We start from the raw sequence: 17,673 nt of genomic DNA on the forward strand, positions 1-17,673 counted from the left end.
TTTAATCAGATGAGGCCACTAGTGTTGTCAGTGCCAGGCCGAAAGAATTTGGTAGAACAAAAGCTGGATTTATCTCTCTGGGAGTCTGGGCAGGGAGCAGCAGTGTATCTTTTTGAAGGCACCAGGGGGAATTTTAAGAGGAGAAGAGAAAGAATGCAGGAGAAAATTTTCATTACAGTTAAGTCAGAAAATAACTGTTCTTAAGTGACCGGCAGGATGCTCCTACCAGCTGACAGCACCACTGTCAGAATTTTGACAACATAAAGAGAACTTCCACATCCACCTTTCAAATGTTACTAAGATGGAGGAGGATACTTCCTATGCTCTATTCATATATATTTATATCTCCAGAATAATAAGCATCACCTGATACCCGGTCACATTCTGCAATGAAGGTGCAAACAATTAATCACAATGGATGGCCATCCCCAAACTGCAGAAATGGTCCTCCAACGTATTCCATTAGAACTTCAAATTCCTTAGAAGTCTTAACACACACATTGTACCTCTTCTAGCCAATGTCAGTGACCACCTAAAAAAACAACCGCCAAACAAAACAAAAAAATACCCCACAAACCAACACTCCACTCAAAGAAAGGAAGTCTTCATCGTTTTGCATAGCCACCAATATTTCTTCCTCTCTGTATCCTTTTGGGTGATAGAGTCATTCCAGAACATTTACACACATATCTTAGGCTCAGAAGAAAAATAATAAATAAAAATAAACATGCAAAAATCAAGTTGAAGGCTTGAAGCATTTCAAACTCCCAATAGCGAGTGAAAAAAACCACAGCTCCAACTTAGGAGCTTTGCTGATTTACATCAGACTAATACAGTCTCATCACAAAGTTCTACCTTGCTAAGAGGATGTTGGTGCAAAAGGAAGAAGCCCCACAACTAATATGATTTTAGAAGTCAGACTGTGGTTCTGTCCTGCTACAAATTGGGATGGAGGGAAGGACTAGAAACACAACTTGTCTTAAAATTAGACCGTAAGACAACTTGAAAAACAAGGCGTCCAAATTAATAGTCTATGTGAAGATTATCTAATCTTCTCGTGTGAAGAAGATTCAGCCTGTTACATCCACATCAGAGACAGAACAGGAAACCAAATATTTATAGTTAGCAAGAGAGTGGACACCAACAAAGTTGCCTTGATACTCTCTTGCATTATTTTAAAATGACAGTTTAAATCTCCCCAACGTTTAATTAGCTTGCTGCCAAAGGTCAGAGAAAGAGGTGCCTGGATTTTGTTTAGAGCGTGCTGGTATAGCTGGTTCTTTGGCACAACGAGCCCAGTTTTTGGCATTACTATGTTGAAAGCTGCCTACAGTACATTAATGAATTGGAGTTCAGCCCTGCATGAAGTGTTTCAACATTCACTCCAACTGTGCTAAAGGAATTTCCCATTTGCTTTTTTCCGCCAATTAGAGAGCCACTGGAACAAAGCACAGCCTTTTGAAAGGTGCAGCATGTCCTCAAGTCCTGCTAAGTCAGGGGGAGGTATGGAATATTTTGATCGGCCTAGAAGATAACCCTTACCTCTGAGAATCAAGTTGTAAGCAGAACACTATTTACTAAAGTTAGATGAGTTTTACAACATTTTTGTAACTTGACAACCTACAGGCACCACTATCCATCTAGACTTAATCTAGTCCTTCATCCAGGAGATGCAACAGTTAATGGGAGCTGATGAATTTTAAGAGACTTAACTCACTTTCACAGATACTGGGTCACATCTTCAAGTACACAGAAAGCATGCATTTAAAAATCTGTTGTAAACACCTCAATACAACATTTAAGTGTTTGAAACCTCACTGCACCTGCAGACCATCCGGCTCTGAACCCAGCCCCACCAAAAGAGTGCTCACTGTTATAAGGCAACAGGCCCAGCAACTTTTATACATTTATTCTTGATTCCAAACTAGAGAAAATTAATTTTAGAAGACGTCAGAACCACTTCAGAAATGCCTTGCCATTTAATTTATCCTGAGTGGCCAGAAAGCCACCTAAAATCTGATATTTTTAAAATTAACTTAGAAAATGTGGAAATCGGATGTCTGCATTGACATGGTATGCTTTATTTGCATCCGAGGAAAACACTTGCTGTGCTTCTGGTTGTACAGTGCCACATGTCTCTCTGATTTCAGCTGCACAGCAGACAAGTCAGGAGATCAGGCCCGAGGGTCTGATCCTCTTGTTGCTAACGCTGTCAGTGGAGTATTTCCTGCTGTCTTTATTGCCTGCTGAAGCAGGTGAAACCCTTCACCACTGTCTAGTAAGCATTCTCTTGTCACCAGAAGCATCCCCTCCTGCATCACCATTTCTGGATCTACCGTTCTAATTAAGCAGCATTCTACAAAAATTAGCAGAGTACACAAACCACTACTTTTATTTAGGGCACTCAGAAAATTGTGTTAAGATTATCATAATTAATTTCAATGCCTTCAGATTGAAAAATCAATTTGGTTTCACATCTAATTGATCTTTACACTTGCAGTAACAACTTCACGCCCAAAAAAGACACATTGCAAAACAGACTTAAAACATAATTTCTTTGCTGTTTTGCATTGCCGTTTTGTAATTAAGTTAAGATATCATGCTGTATTTGAACATTAAGGCAAATTATCATACCTTAAAGTACAGAAAACTAATAACTGGTCAATAAAATCAGCACTGTCAAATTTTACATCACAAATACAGAACATTAAAACAAACCATTTCGACTAAGATAAGTTTTCGTGGCTTGGTTGGCTGAAATGGTATTTGAACAGTAGACTTCACTTCCACAGCAGTATAAACCAATGCTTGTTTGTAAGCCTCTTTTTCAACTTGATAGAAATTAAAGTTCTTACATTATTAATGAACTTTTATGCTTCTGAAAGTGAGCTTTTTTCCAGAAGACAATAACAGCCAGCCTAGTGCAAAGAAAAAAACCTAAAACTGAAGCTGAATCTCCTCCAGATGTTTTCTATCATCAGTCAATTGGCATCAGTACCAAAAAAGTAGGATCACTCCTAAACACCTTATAGACCAACACATGGGATGCAATGACAGCAGGAGTAGTATCAGTAAGGTAACTACTACAACCACATCCCCCCTTAGCATACAAGATGCATTTTACATTCCTTCTGTCAGTAATTTAAATATTTGCAAGCAGGTCAGGTTTTGTAGACTCAACACCAGAATTTCAGAAACCCCTTCAGAAGGGTAGCCAAAACCCCAGGGCCAGACCCTGGGGAATCTCAGAGAACAGTGATGTGAAGGGAGACTGAAAGCAAAGATGGCAATCAAGGAGCAAAGGCGGCCAGAGAGGAAGTACAGTATTGGGCCAAAAAAGCCATGATGAGATAAAGCTGCAATGTTTTGTTTCACCTCAAGAAATGAAACCCAGGAGAAATTTCAAAGTCACCAGCTGCACCAGCTGCAGCAACAAGAGAACCGCGTGCTTTCCTTGCCAAGCAGGCATGCACGCCTCCAAACTTGTTTGTGTCAGATGTTTTATTTTCCATTCCCCCCACCCAAAACTGCACCATTTACTTCACACTTTAAAAATCTTTTGAGTACCCATGCAGAATAAATCTTAATGAATCTTGTCTCAAACTAACTGCAGACAAAATTATAACTGACAACGCAATTGCAGAATAGATTTTTTAAAAACCAGAAGGAAGAATATTCCTCTAAAACTCATTCCCCATTCCCCCAGTATTTATTCTTCAGTTCCTTTTATATATTTTTTTCAGCACTATGAAAACAACTGGGACTTGTGTTTCAGAAATTAAACTTCCTATCTGTATTGGCACAGAAACCTGTGCAATCAAATTTCATCTTTATCTAGTCAAGAGAAACACAACGAACACAAGAATGACTGTTTGGTTGTCTTCTCAGACACGCCTCTTTCTTTAAATTCCTTAATTATTTTTTTTCTTCACCACAACATTAATTTTCAGTTAAACAAAATGCAATTTCTCTTTGTTTACTAAGTCCTGATACCCAGGAAGGAAACAGCAGCTTAGAGGAGTTTTAGTTCCGAAGTCCTGAGCATTGCTCTCCTCCCGATTCCAAAAAATCGTTATTGATTCCAGCAAGCAATAAAAGCAGCACTGCGTACTTCTGAAAAATCTTACAAATGCATGCAAAGACCACATGCATTTTTATGTCCTTCTCAGGGGCACAAGCTAATAAAATATGAGGACTTCATTTCTGAAAAGCTGCAAGAGTCTATCAGGTTGCACCAGATACATACTGTTGTCAAAATGTCGGATTCCTTTTCCGGTGTATAGGGGTTTTGCACCTTCTGTAGGCTTCCCTGCATATATAGTCTTATATCACAACTTGCCATGCAAAAATATTCTTTTCCCATTTGAAATAAAAGTTATTTCTTATTGCAAATAGAAGGGAATAGCAGGCTACCACAAAATAGTAAGTGCAGTTGGCTTTCAAAAGGGTGCCTGTGGTTACGTAGAAAGAACACACACACCTACATCTCTCAAACATCTCTTTTCGATAATCTCCTCATGATCAGTAAAGGGAAGCACTAATCTCACACATCAGACAATGGCTTTACTTTTCGATTTAAAGTAACTTTCTTAATGTTCTGTGTTCATTAAGAAGCAGCTTCCATTAGTTGGTCAAGAATTTTCCCACTAAATAGTTGGAAAACTCATACTGGTTAAAACTAGCAGATTTCATCTCATTCTTCAGTTTTGATAAGTCCTTCGCAACAGACTTGGAATGGTTGCATCCATTCAAAACAGAGAAAAAGGCAACTTAGTAAAACAGTTACTCTAGTTGTTTGTGCAGAATATTAATTTTCACCTTTACTTGCTTCTCTGGAACGTCTCCAGGGTCTCTTCTGCATTGGTCTTCAACAACTGGTTCAAAGACTTATTTTTTAGGTCACACAAAAAAACCAAACCACAAAACCAACACATTCCTTATCCAGATCTATCCCTCATTATCTCACACACCAAGCCTTAACAGATACACTTTCCTCCCTGTATCTCTGCCACTGTTGTTCAGGGCTTTTTTACCCCTTCTATTTAATTGGTGTAAAAGAATAAATTTCAAAATCTGTTTATTAGGCATATGGCCTTTAATGATTTTGTTTTAATATTAGAAGGCCAAAACTGAGCTCAAAAAATATATATTAACTTCAGAAGAGTTGTGTTCTACAAGGTTACTGCAGGACAAGAGTTTGCCATAGCGGCACCCAGGATGGAAGCCGTCTCTACATCAATATTTTCAGCTCACTGTTGATTGGACAAGAGGACGAAGCTCGTGAGCATTTTTTTAACTTTACAAGTTTGTTTAATAAGTGATAGGCCTCTCCTCTCTTGTCTTTCAGCCTTTACCAACCCCAGAAGTAGTACTTGGCCAGCATGGCAGGTGTTCTGGTATCCAATGCTACTCCCCCAAAGTCTCTTACTGTTCTGCCATGTGGTACCTTTGTGCATGTGAACGTCACCGAGGATACACAGGCACCTCTGCCCTGAGAAGGAACCTTTCCAGTCCATGCTGGATATTTCTACTTCAAAATATTTCTCTAAAGATACTTAGTAGTCATTGCAGGCCCTAAAGCACTAATACGATACAATGCAAAACATTAGTTTAAAATAGCAAACCCCTGCACTCTGAATATTTCATCACTTGATGCAGGTGACAGAACAGGACACAAAAGGCATGTGAATGGCTTACGCACAAGTTGTATTGAAACACAACCAAAATTCAAATGTGATCAGAAGTCTTATGCTGTCCAAGAGCAAATCATAAAAGTAAGATACTACCTAAATATAAACCAGGTCACAAAAATAAGACTGCAAGTGACCTTGTTTATCTGTAGCTTTCCACTGGCAAGCAAGTATAATAACAGAAAACCTGCCCCCAAGCTTTCCACATATTCAGGAGGTTCCTTATTCCCCTTCTCACAGTGACTCCCATATACGGCCCATATATCCAAAGGAACATAGGTTCATAAATAAAAGCAGACTATTCTCTCCCCAGCTCACCCCCCCAAAACAGCCCTGACTGGAAAAGGATGACAAAGCTGTTTTCCAGCAACTGTAAGACCTCCAGCATTTGGGTTTGGGTAGGGTCATAACCCATCCCTCCTCCGCCGAAGGACAGAAATGTGATAGCATCCCTGCGATAGCATCCCTGCATTCTGCCCAAACACAGGTCTTTACTCAAAAGGAGAGTCCTGATATGAACATCGGTTAACACATGAGAGACCACAATCACGGAAACAAAAGGAGTTTCCATTCTACCAGAGGAGATAAGCAACTCTGGGTCTTCCACATCTTAAACTAGTGTCCTAAGCCCAGGTTACAGAAATTGAGGGGTTAATAAGAAGTCACCACATCTTTCTGTATTTTCACCAATTTGAACAAAAAATCTGACTCAAATTTCACAGGTATTAGTACAACTCTTCCATTAAGGATAACAGTTTAGTCCTTACAACCTTTTAATTATTTTTTACTCTTTAAAAAGCATGAAATTTTCACATTACCTTTAAATATTTATCAACATTTTTAGATGAGTATTTCATGCTGATTTTAAAGAATACAGTAATTTTTCATAACATTTCTGTTGTTAAGTACAAAATTTCAATTCTACGCTCTCAGGTGTGCTCTCAGTACAATGAAAAGGAATTTTTGATCTTGTACAAAGCCGACTATAAACATTGACTACTACAGAGAAATAATACATTAAGGATGAGTTTTTTCAAAGCTACTTAAGTTATTAAAGAGCCCACACAGCTCCCATTTAAATTAATAGAAATTGCATGTCTGAATCTCATAAGCAATTTTGAATACTTCATTATTCTATGAAAGATTCTCCCAGTTTAAGAGTAGTAAGTTTAGAGTAATAAATCGATAACATATTATCTCTGATGTACAATGGAAAGACTTCTCAAAGCAAAGTGAGCATTTTTTGAAGATGCTACAATTGTCCTTTTTTTTCTACCCACAGAAAAAAAAACTCCCTGTATAGTACACTCACTCTTGCGACAAAGCTTTACAGACAAGCAAACACAATAAAATTTAAAAACTGTCTCATTTCCACATAAGCTATAACACTTAACTACTTGCTTTCCCTTTCTGCTTATGATCTTTCATCTGCAAAACAGATGTACAACCTAGATAAAGCAAATGAAAGACAAGTTTCTGAAATGCATGTTTGCTCTCATCAGATAGCAATATCTTTTTCAGCCCTGTCCCTCTCCCTCTTATTTTTTTTTTTTAAAAGGTCTTTAAAAGCTGCCAAAGAAGCAACAGAGGAGTAGTAGAGCTGCCATTCAGACTGATTTAAGGAAGGTGGATCCATAAATGGCTGAGACCATACAGTAAAACAGGTGCAAAGTTCTTCCTGTGATATTAAAGTAATTGGTGCAGCCAGTGTTGTTTGTTACATACAAACAGCCCTGTATCTTCAAAAATAATACACCTGTTCAAATATTTAATTTAAAACAATCCTTTATATTGCCATAAATGGTTCTAACCATCTATATTTTTTCACAGACAGGTACAACGGAGAGCTGAGAACAGACATTTTAAAAAAAAAGTTGGAAAAATATTTATTAAAAGCCCAACATTTTTAGTTGAAAAAAATTATTTGGACTACATTTCTGAAATATCAAGGTTATCATTTAACCAGTGATTACTTTCACATGGAAATAATTAAAGTTATTTTATTTCACAAGACCTAAACATATGACATGTTAATATAATTGTCACTGCACAGTTCTTAAAGGCACATTTGAAGACTTTAGATGCTGTACATCCTAACAGTCAACTAGAAGGCTTAAAAAAGCCTGGAAAAATCCAGTTAAAGTTGTAATAGCAGCTTAGTACATTTAGAAACTAAAACATTAATGTTCAAAACACCTTGCAGATATTGCTCCTTCTCACAAAACTTTGTCAGTGCACTGACTTTATTAGTCTTACAAACGACACAGGCTAATTAGGAATTCTTCCTTTTATCCAATTTAAGTTCCATTATTGATATTTCAGCTGTCTATGGGTCACAGTTTAAAGCAGAACACATCAACCCTGCTTAAAGCCCATAATTTGCAACAGAGACCATAGAATTGAGCAGTTTGATGAAGTAAGCATGACAGTCTCAACTGGTTTGGAAACAGTGATGTCAAACCACCCTCACCTCACGTAGGGCTTTCTCTAGGACCACTTTTGCCACTGGTAAACAAAGCTTTATACCAAGTTTTAGAGATTCCAGACTTCAGTGGTTCCTATGCTAATTCTCACTGAAGCAAGGAAATACAGAATGTTAATACAGAATTCAGATGGCTTGCACTTTCTTTGCTCTCAAGAAAGGCTAAAGATTCTTTTATATTTAAGGATATTCTCATATTTTGTAGTCATAAAATACTTTAAAAAGCAAATAACAAGCATCCAAGTACAGGGGGTAAAAAAGCATGAAAAACTATGATTTTTTTTCAGAAAATAAGAAGGGGAACAGGGGGAGAGTACTTGAATATGCTGTGCTACAGTGGTCATTACCAACATGTCCATCAGAATTCAATTAACATGGACATAAAATATCAGGATATAAACAAACAACAGACTGTGCTGTGAAATCTTGAGAAATTACTGCTATTTGCCAGTAATTTGATCAGCAAAAGCAAATTCTGTTTATCACAAGTGTTGACACTGTGTTGCAATGTTTTGCTTTCCAGTTTTTTAATCAGCTGAAGTAAAAGAAAACAAGAAACATTTTCTAATTTCACACTCACCTTCTACTCAGGACTGCTTGCATTAAATACTATTTACATGGAATGATCAAATCCAGACAGCAATTTAATCTGAATAATAGGTTCAGTTTTTACAGAATTTTAATTTTCAGCAGAAACAATTTAGAATCATTTTCAAATAGGTCTTTGCTCTTTTCCCCGAAGACCTGAATTGTAGTATCTCCCAAGTTCTTTGAGTTTTCATTTTAGCATTCTCTGCTGAAGTGACCACGAACCTATGATCAAAACCACATCTTTAATAGTTATGCCCCAAATAGTTTGCAGTATATCTACATGGTAACTTGCACTGCAGAGGTCAGGTGTTTCACAGTAACTTAAAACTTCACGTATACTTCTCATACATCAGAAGTATTTCATGAAATAAAGACTCCCATACATTTAAATATACAGTCCTTTCTAGTTGTAAACCAACTGAGATTAGTTTCACTTCACTGTGTTTAGAAGCCATCCTAACATCCACATCAAACGCTCACTTAGAGTAGGCAGGTGGCAATAATAAGAATGAAGATAAGCTGAGGCAACAAAGAAAAAATAATGCATCAATTCATGCATATCACTCAAACCATAAGGACATTTGGGAAGATGGACTGATAGCATTATATCATTCTGTATTATATTCATCTTTTCTCTCCTTCATTTCCTCAAAATGGAAAGCTGCCACAATAATGTTATTTTTCAATACAAGTGAATTTATTATAAACACTAATTTTGTGCACAACACAAATTAGAATTTGGATACATCTCAGACTGCACACTGTACATATGACACAGCAGTGATTTCCAAGAAATAGGTTATATGAGAGTAGTCAACATCAATATCTCCTGTATAAGAGAAAGGTGATTCCAGATTCATCTAATAAGATTCCCTTTATGGCAACAAAAAGCATGAGTTATGTATATAAAATCTCTTTGAAGACTTTACAAACAGGAGGTAAGAAAAAATGTGCAAGGGAATAAAATGCTACCTTCACACCTTGCAGCTCCATACGTATATATACACGGAGAAAATATTTTTAAATATAAATATGCATGTATATACACACACAAGTATATTTCTCCATCCTGAGAAGTGGAGACACTGTAGTTTAACTCCTTAAAGGGTAACAGCAAATATGTTCCCAAGCACTTGCTTTTGCCATCAAGCTGAAGTTAATGCCAAGAAGTAAAACCAAAATAAAATAAACCCAAGTCTTGCAACCTTGAAAGCTATCACAGAACAGCTTTGTCATCCATTCACTCTCTCTGCTTACCATTCCACAAGCAGTGAAAGAATGCAAGTCACTTATGATACCTGTTTACAAGTATGCAATTCTTGCAGTTAGTTTTAACATGTTTCTATGTCATCTTTTTTTCCCCATAGAATTTTATAACCAAATTGTCCAAATGTGTTTTTCCCACTCATTCCTGCTGTGAAAAAGCCCTTTAAAAACAAAACAAAACGCTAGCTTTAGCCAACCAGGAAAACAGTGACACTACCTATATGCTGCCAGAGATTATTAACTATCCAATAAAGAGTCTTTGATGGATATCAGTCACATAGCCTGTAAATCTTGCAGCCATTCTACTTTTTCCTTAGGCTGCAGTAATTAAGACCCAAGGTATAAGACACATGATGATGAACATGTGGTTGAGATGGTCTCAACCACGGGACAAGTATAACAAGTAGAGGAATGATCAGATAACAAAACCCTTTAGACAGCAACTATGCACAGACATAATCAAGTTCTGCTTCCATACAATAAATGGAGATCAATAGAATCACAGCTGAGAGATTTTTCCCTGCCTTTCATCAAGACCAGAGCATCCTGGACTTCAAAAGCTCCCTTTTGAACCCAAACAGCTAGTGAGAATTTTCAAGAAAATGCATTTAGTCTAAAACATTCTGAACACCATTAGAACAGATGGTTGTTGCAGTCACTAATCTAATGAACTGGAAGCTTTCCTATCCATTTCACACTTCTTCCACTTCCTTGGGGTGGAAGGGCCTCAAGCGTACATCATCTCTTCACTGGTTTGCCCTCTTTTTCATAGCCAATGTAATAGCTTATGTTAACTAGCAACGCAATGCATTTTGCTTGAGATTGCTGACAAGTGGTTTCAGTAACACGACTGCAGTCATTTGATCTATAGTCATTCAGGCACCACCCAGACACAGGTTAAAAATTCAAAGAAATTAATTATAAAGTGTATTATCATTCTGTAAATCCATACAGATAAAGTGGGGAAAAGACCCAACATATCAAATGTTTTGATGGTTTTGTCCCCACTTTGATGAGGGAAAAACCCAAGAGAAATCATGAGATAAAACCCTTGGACAATGCTACATGCTTTCCAGAGAACCACCACCGAAGATTATACACAACTCCCAGATATTGGCAGTTAACCAGTAGGACATAACAGAATGATTGTCTAAAAGCCAGCACAACTAGCCAGACACGATAAAGAATCAGATGTTGAAAATGTTAGGAATCAGGTCTTTAAAAAAGCTAAAATCCAGCTCAAATCAGTGAGACTGTGTGTATGCTGTGCTTCAAGCATGTGCAGGTCTAAGTGAATCTACCTTTTCACCTGAGCCCCAGCAAAGTTCACATGCTTCAAGTTCTGAAAACCAAACAGAAAAAACTCCACACCACATAAACAGTAGATTGTTGGAAAAATTAAATATATCCAAACCCATTTTTATTTGCTGCTTAACAACCATTCTCTTGGAAAGACAAAAAGAGGTAAGAGACAGGAGGAAGATCTTGAAAGTCATTCTTGTATTGCACACACTTCACCACTGGACACCCCTCAGCCCCCGGCATCCCAAGCTCGCGTAGTGCTTTGTGCTGGACTGACAGCAGGGAGGCTTGGGGGTAATTTAAGAGATCACTCTTTATGCTCCCTCAAGGTACAGAGCTGTATAGAAATCTCAGTAGAAAACACGGGATATTTTCGTATCCCTTTGGGGCAAATGGAAACATCTCCTGCAGTGGCGTATACTGTGCCATAGGAATGGCAGTAGCTGCAGCTCTATACAATCAGGGAGTCATTTCAAAGACTAGAAATAGAAACCTTTTTAAGTGCTTGTACACCATTTCCCCATATTATTATGGAACGCTAACAGCTGAACACTGCTTACCTCCTGGAAAAAAAACATTTTTCAAAATTAAACCAATAATTTCTTCCATAGTACAGGATAATTTTGTTTCAGCAGTGTATGCACTCCATCTATTGCCTCTCAATCAATCGTTCAAAATCCATTTTACTGAACAAAAGAGAGAGCTGAAATGCTTTATCTTCCTAAACAACGTATCATAAAGGACCTAATGTGTCAACTGTAGGAAGCGACAAGCATGCAAATGCCTGGGAGCAGTGAGCACTCAGGGCAAGAAAAGAGCAAAGGAGGGAGCCAGTGAAGATAACTTACTGAAACAAGTCTCGCCAATGCAAGAAGCACTTTGATTAATGGATTTAATTGTATTTATAAAGATTTCTGCTGTCTCTCTGAACCAAAGCAGCACATCTATAAAAGCTGAAAAACGTCCTGGAAGGCATCCTAACTGACATCTTCCTTTCCAGGCATGCAGCCTACACCAGTCCCTGCAGCACAGTGTTGGGCAGTTTGATCCAGCACACATCACTCCCAGAGGTGACAGCTAGGAAGCATGTAGAACCAGCGGTGGCTAGGCTTCCCGAAACAGGTACACAAGAGGCAGCAGCTGGCTGCGGAGCATAAGCTCCATACTGCAGAACTGGTTGTACCTTTTTGTCTTTATGATCATCAGATCAGAACCACAAAGCAAACTGTGGTATGGAATCAGCCCAGCTGTTCTGCAGGTCAGAGCACAGACATATAAATAGGAGCCCTCTCTAACTGCAGGCAGTTAAGATTTTAAGTCATTGTCACTATTTAAAAAGACTGAGAAATGAAAAGAGCCCATAATGCCATGTTTACTTCAGCTCAAATCATAACATTGATTTCTCTGCTTACAAACCAACTCTCAAATCAATTCATCTTTTTAAAAATTGATAAATGCTTATCTCTAGTCATCATCAACTTTCTGTTCAAGAAATAAATAGAAACAGGAGCTCTTATAAATAGGTGCTTCCTTTTTAGTATCAAAAGCATCCTGAAAACTGTATTTGCTGTGTAAGGCACAATATATAAAAATCCTTTGCAGCTAATTTTGTAGCTTCCCTCTAGGTAGATTTATAATTGTAAACCATAACTGATTGAAGTAATCTGCACATGATGAGATCTCACCCTTGCCTTATGCCTTTTCACAGGAAAAGCAAGAAGAAATAGCACTAGGTTAGGTTGTCTCTCTAGAACTTCAAATAGCAGATGGGAAAACACATAGTGGAGATGTTTCTTACGCAGTTAAAAAATATATACTGCCATCAATGAATCTCAAGAACTTGAGTAGGACTATATTACTACTGCAGCCTCAAACCTGTGCTCACCCACAAAATAAAAATCACAATAGAGCTCAACTATTTTTAACAGTGTGTTGAATTAGCGTACCATAGAAGAAATAAACCTAAGGGATCATCATCTTGTGTTTTTCTTAACATACGAAAAATGGCTTTAGATTCAAAGTAGTCATCTTGATAAACAAGGTTTTCAAGACTTCTGAATTTTATAGAAAGTGCTCAAAATTCAGTGCCTTTTTTTAATGAGATGTGTTAAGTTCTCTGTCCCTAATTTTCTAAAATTAATTTTCAATGAGCTAAAGGACAGTGAGTCAAATTTTCTAGTTTACATACATATGTACACGTATATATATATTTACATATGTGTATGTATTTATATATATATAAAATATATACAAATACATATTTTTAAAACTTATTTGCTTCTGTTCTCCAAACCACATTGCAAAGCTGGGAAAAGTGTAAAGTGAAAGCTTTTGTCATGAAAAAATAAAAATAATGGGAATGAGTGAAGACGTTCCAAAGCAAGTTCAAGTTTTAGAAACGACATGGAAAGCATTTTCAGGCCACTAGTTTAATAAGAAAAGACTTCTGCAACCTAAAGCAAAACAAATTACATAAATGGCTCTGAAATTAAACCTATGGCCCCAAAGGAAGGTCAATAAAATAGCACAGGCAGTTAAGTGACAAGTCTCAGTTTGAAGATGGGAGGGAGAAGACGTGTTGTGGGAGGTGGGAAGGCAAAGTTGTCTCTGGAAGTGGAACAGGTGTTCTGTTGAAAAGCTAAAATGGCATAGCTAGCCAAGTAAAAACATCAAGATCCAAATGTACAAATTACTGATATTCTTTCAAATTGAACATATCAAAAAAACAAACCCATTCCAGATGATGATGATGATGATAGCAGACTCTGCTGAAAGAAGATAGTTTACACCTGTCAGGAGGGGAAGACACCAAAAAGCCAGCACCACCGAGGGAGGCTGGGTACTGCACAAGCTGCTGAACTCCCTGAGCTGCAATCATGCTTCAAGAGCGTGACAGTCACACAGACAGAACCACATCCTTCCCACCTCCTGCTCAAAATGCCCAGCACACATTAACACTCCAAGTGTGAGGTTTCCCTCTGCAGCCAACATTGCTGAGCTTTGTGACTATAGTGGGAATACATGCTGAAAAGCAACGGATTTAACAAACAAACAAAAAACCAAAACAAACTACCACCACCACACAACAGAACCACGTCTACATGACTGGTATGGGTTTTCTATGATCATAAAAATAACACCATTTACAATAAGATGTTAGATACAAGATAATAAGAAGAAAGTATCTTAAATAGTCTATGCCTAATTGCTGTGCATCATGACCCATTTAGGAGGCCTAACTTATAATTAAAGCTGCTGCATGGAGTTTAAGAACTTTCTGTTCTGTTTAATTAACCAACCTTGATAAGGTTGTTCTATCGAAACATAAATATTTTGCTTCCAAGCAGACAGATGTCCCACCTATTTACACTACCTTATCAGTTTATTCTCCTAAGGGTGGGCTGAGATGATGAAGCTTAAAATGGAACTTTGTATATATGTATTAATTTGAATATGAGAGTTCATATAGTCCAAGATAACCAATTTCTTCCACTTGGTCAAGCAGTTCCAATGAATGGGACTGAACTATGTTCAGGAGTTAAACCTTCCAAAACTTAAATGCCTAAATAATTTCAGGTTACAATAGCAGCAGTCACAGGAGAAGTTTGCATGCCATTGTCCCCAACACATAGGAATTACATAGTTAAGTCCTTCACACAGTCTGCATTATCTTGTCATTGGTAAGACACAACAAAATTCAGGTTTTTTTGTTATTTGACATGTTAACATTAACAAATACTGGTTCATAATTGATGATGAACAAAGGCTTTTCTCGTAGTTGCCCCAAATGAATAGTCAGGGTTTACTGCCAAATTTAAAACATAGTCCCTTTAGCTGCACATGCTTACTTGTAAGCATAGCGTAGTATGAAGCATATTTGTAGGGTAGGTTTACAAAGCATGTATTCTCTAGTCATGTATAGAGCACACATTCTCCAAATGTTTCGTTTGATACTGCATTTATATGGTCCTCTTAGAAATGGTTGTAACACATTAATCTTCACAGCGCCCCATGAAAAAAAAGGAAGTATCCTCAACCCCAGTTTACTGAAACATTTAATGACTTGCCCCGGGTCACACAGGAAATCTATGGTGATACAAGGAATGGCTCCTGGGATCTCAGAAATCCCATCTCAATATTCAGGCCACACTGCCATCCGTCCTCAGCTGTACTTAATACAACTAAATTACTGATGGCAACAAATAGCAGAATCTGACTTTCAGATGAGCTGGTTTGTACAATGAGCCAATCCATAACTTTTGTCTCCTTCAGACACTTAGATAGATGGGCTGTATGCCCAGCATGTTATAATAACCCTGAAAAGCTTTTGGCTCAGACTGCAAACACATTAGCATTAACTTAAATCTGCTGCTTTGTTTACTATATGAGATATCTGCTTATACTCTATGCCTAAGTGATACCAATTAAAGAGAACCAAGTACAGAGTTTACAGAACAGTTTACAGCATGAGACTAAAGCTACCCACTAATACAAAATTTAAACTTTATCTAGTAAAGTGTTATGGTCTGACAGTCACCTTTTTCTTTCCCAGTCATGGACTTGTCATGATTTACATTCACAACCTTCACCAAAAAAGTGATTCAGAAAGCATTAGAAACTGAGCCCACACCTACTGCTTCTGAAATGGATTAACGTGTCTCCAGTCTTGCATCCACATGACTGCAGATTACAGCAAAGCCACCCTTGATTTTAGTTGCCGGAGAGCAAGACAGGAAAAAAATCACTGAAAATTCTGCTCTTTCAGCTGTTTGAACCCATTACAGAGTCCACACAGCCATACAGGTATTAGAGTAAATCACTCGGTGGGAGAGGACATCATTCAGTAACAAGAGACTTTTCTTATTTCTTTAGAGTTACAAATATAGCAGGCCTAGAAGAGGTCTAATTACACTCAGAACACCCAAGCAGCACTGGAAGCAATAATTTATTGACCATATCAGTATAGCTTAATGCACAGGCTGAAAAGACAAGTCAAGGATTGTATCTGGACCACTGAATTACCCACAGCTTGCTAAGGCAAACAGATTGCTGCAAGGCAACAAAGTACTCTGACAAAACCATAAGCAAGATATACAATAAAACCACACTTTGCTTTTACTGGTTTGTAGTGAAATAAGGAAAAGGTAAGGTATGATTTTATTATCATCATCATTATTTTAAAATGCTTAGAAACAAGTCCAGGCATTGTTACCAAGACAACCTGCTGGAATCTAGTCACTAATTACCCAGATGGGCAGCTAGGGAGCCAATGGAAAAAAAAAAATAATAATCTATCCAGGTCAATGGAGTGGTTTTTATCAATTGTTGCGGCCTTCAGATCAAGCCCTAGAATACCAGTGCTGGCCTGACTAGTACTGGCTTATCCTTTAAACTCAAGCAATAATTACCATTCGGTGCCAACCCTTGCATGGCTCTGCCCTTCTGACAGCACATAGATGTGGAAATAAGAATTACATACGATGCAAAAACAAAGTAGCATAGAACACAGAATGGCAAAAGAGCTATTAAAATGTGTTTTCTTGCTTTTCTGTACTAGCCAACTCTTCTGCCTTTTGCTCAAAAAACTCCACTTTTTGGGTAGCACATGTGGAACATAGACTCATGGACATATTTTCCAGCAGCTAATACATGCTACTTTGCTTCCAGCAACATCTCCACAAAGATCAAGTCCATTTGCAGAAAAACGAGAGAAAGAAACAGCAACAGGAGTATTTCACAGGCACAATCCCGTATAAAGTCACTCAATAGTTCAAGCATGTTCTTAGAATGTGTTTTTCCTCTTCAACACTCTACCACAAGTAAAAACACAGTAAAATAACTGAGACTAAATTAGGGAAGATGAATTTACATCACCAGTAATTCCCCAACCAATACAAAAAGATAGGAAGCTAGAAGCAAAAGTTAAAACAATCTGTATTTCCAACAACTGACACGCCCAAGGGCCATAATTATTCCATGCTCCATCCTCAGCTTCTGCACAGTCAGAATCTGTAAACTGCTGCCAATGAAGCCCAAAGCCTGTAAACCGTTTGGTAAAGCACCTCACATGAATAGCCTCTACGTTCAGCTGTTTAACATCAGAAACACTAACTAGTGTTGCTTGATCACATTATGACGGAAATTAAATAGGAAGCTTAATATGTTTGTCTATTATTCAGGCTCCTCGAGGAGAAAGAAAGGAAGGGAAGAAAACCGCAGGAACTGAGGACATTTTGCTTCCCTTGAGCCCTCGTTTAAATGAGCAGAAGAATCAGAAACCCTGACAATCTCCTCTAGCACCCCCCTCCCATCACACTAAGGGGAAAATTCTTCTGGACAACT

At 37.8% G+C, this 17,673-nt stretch overlaps 1 protein-coding gene across 6 annotated transcripts in view; it reads right to left on the reverse strand.

The window, feature by feature from the left end:
• Positions 1-17,673, reverse strand: part of ANK2 (ankyrin 2) — a 395,080-nt gene that overhangs the window by 335,381 nt on the left and 42,026 nt on the right. The gene's annotated exons all lie outside the window — the stretch shown is intronic.

This window comes from Falco punctatus (genome assembly GCF_963210335.1).
Source record: "Falco punctatus genome assembly, chromosome: 1".
NCBI classification, from domain to species: Eukaryota; Metazoa; Chordata; class Aves; order Falconiformes; family Falconidae; genus Falco; species Falco punctatus.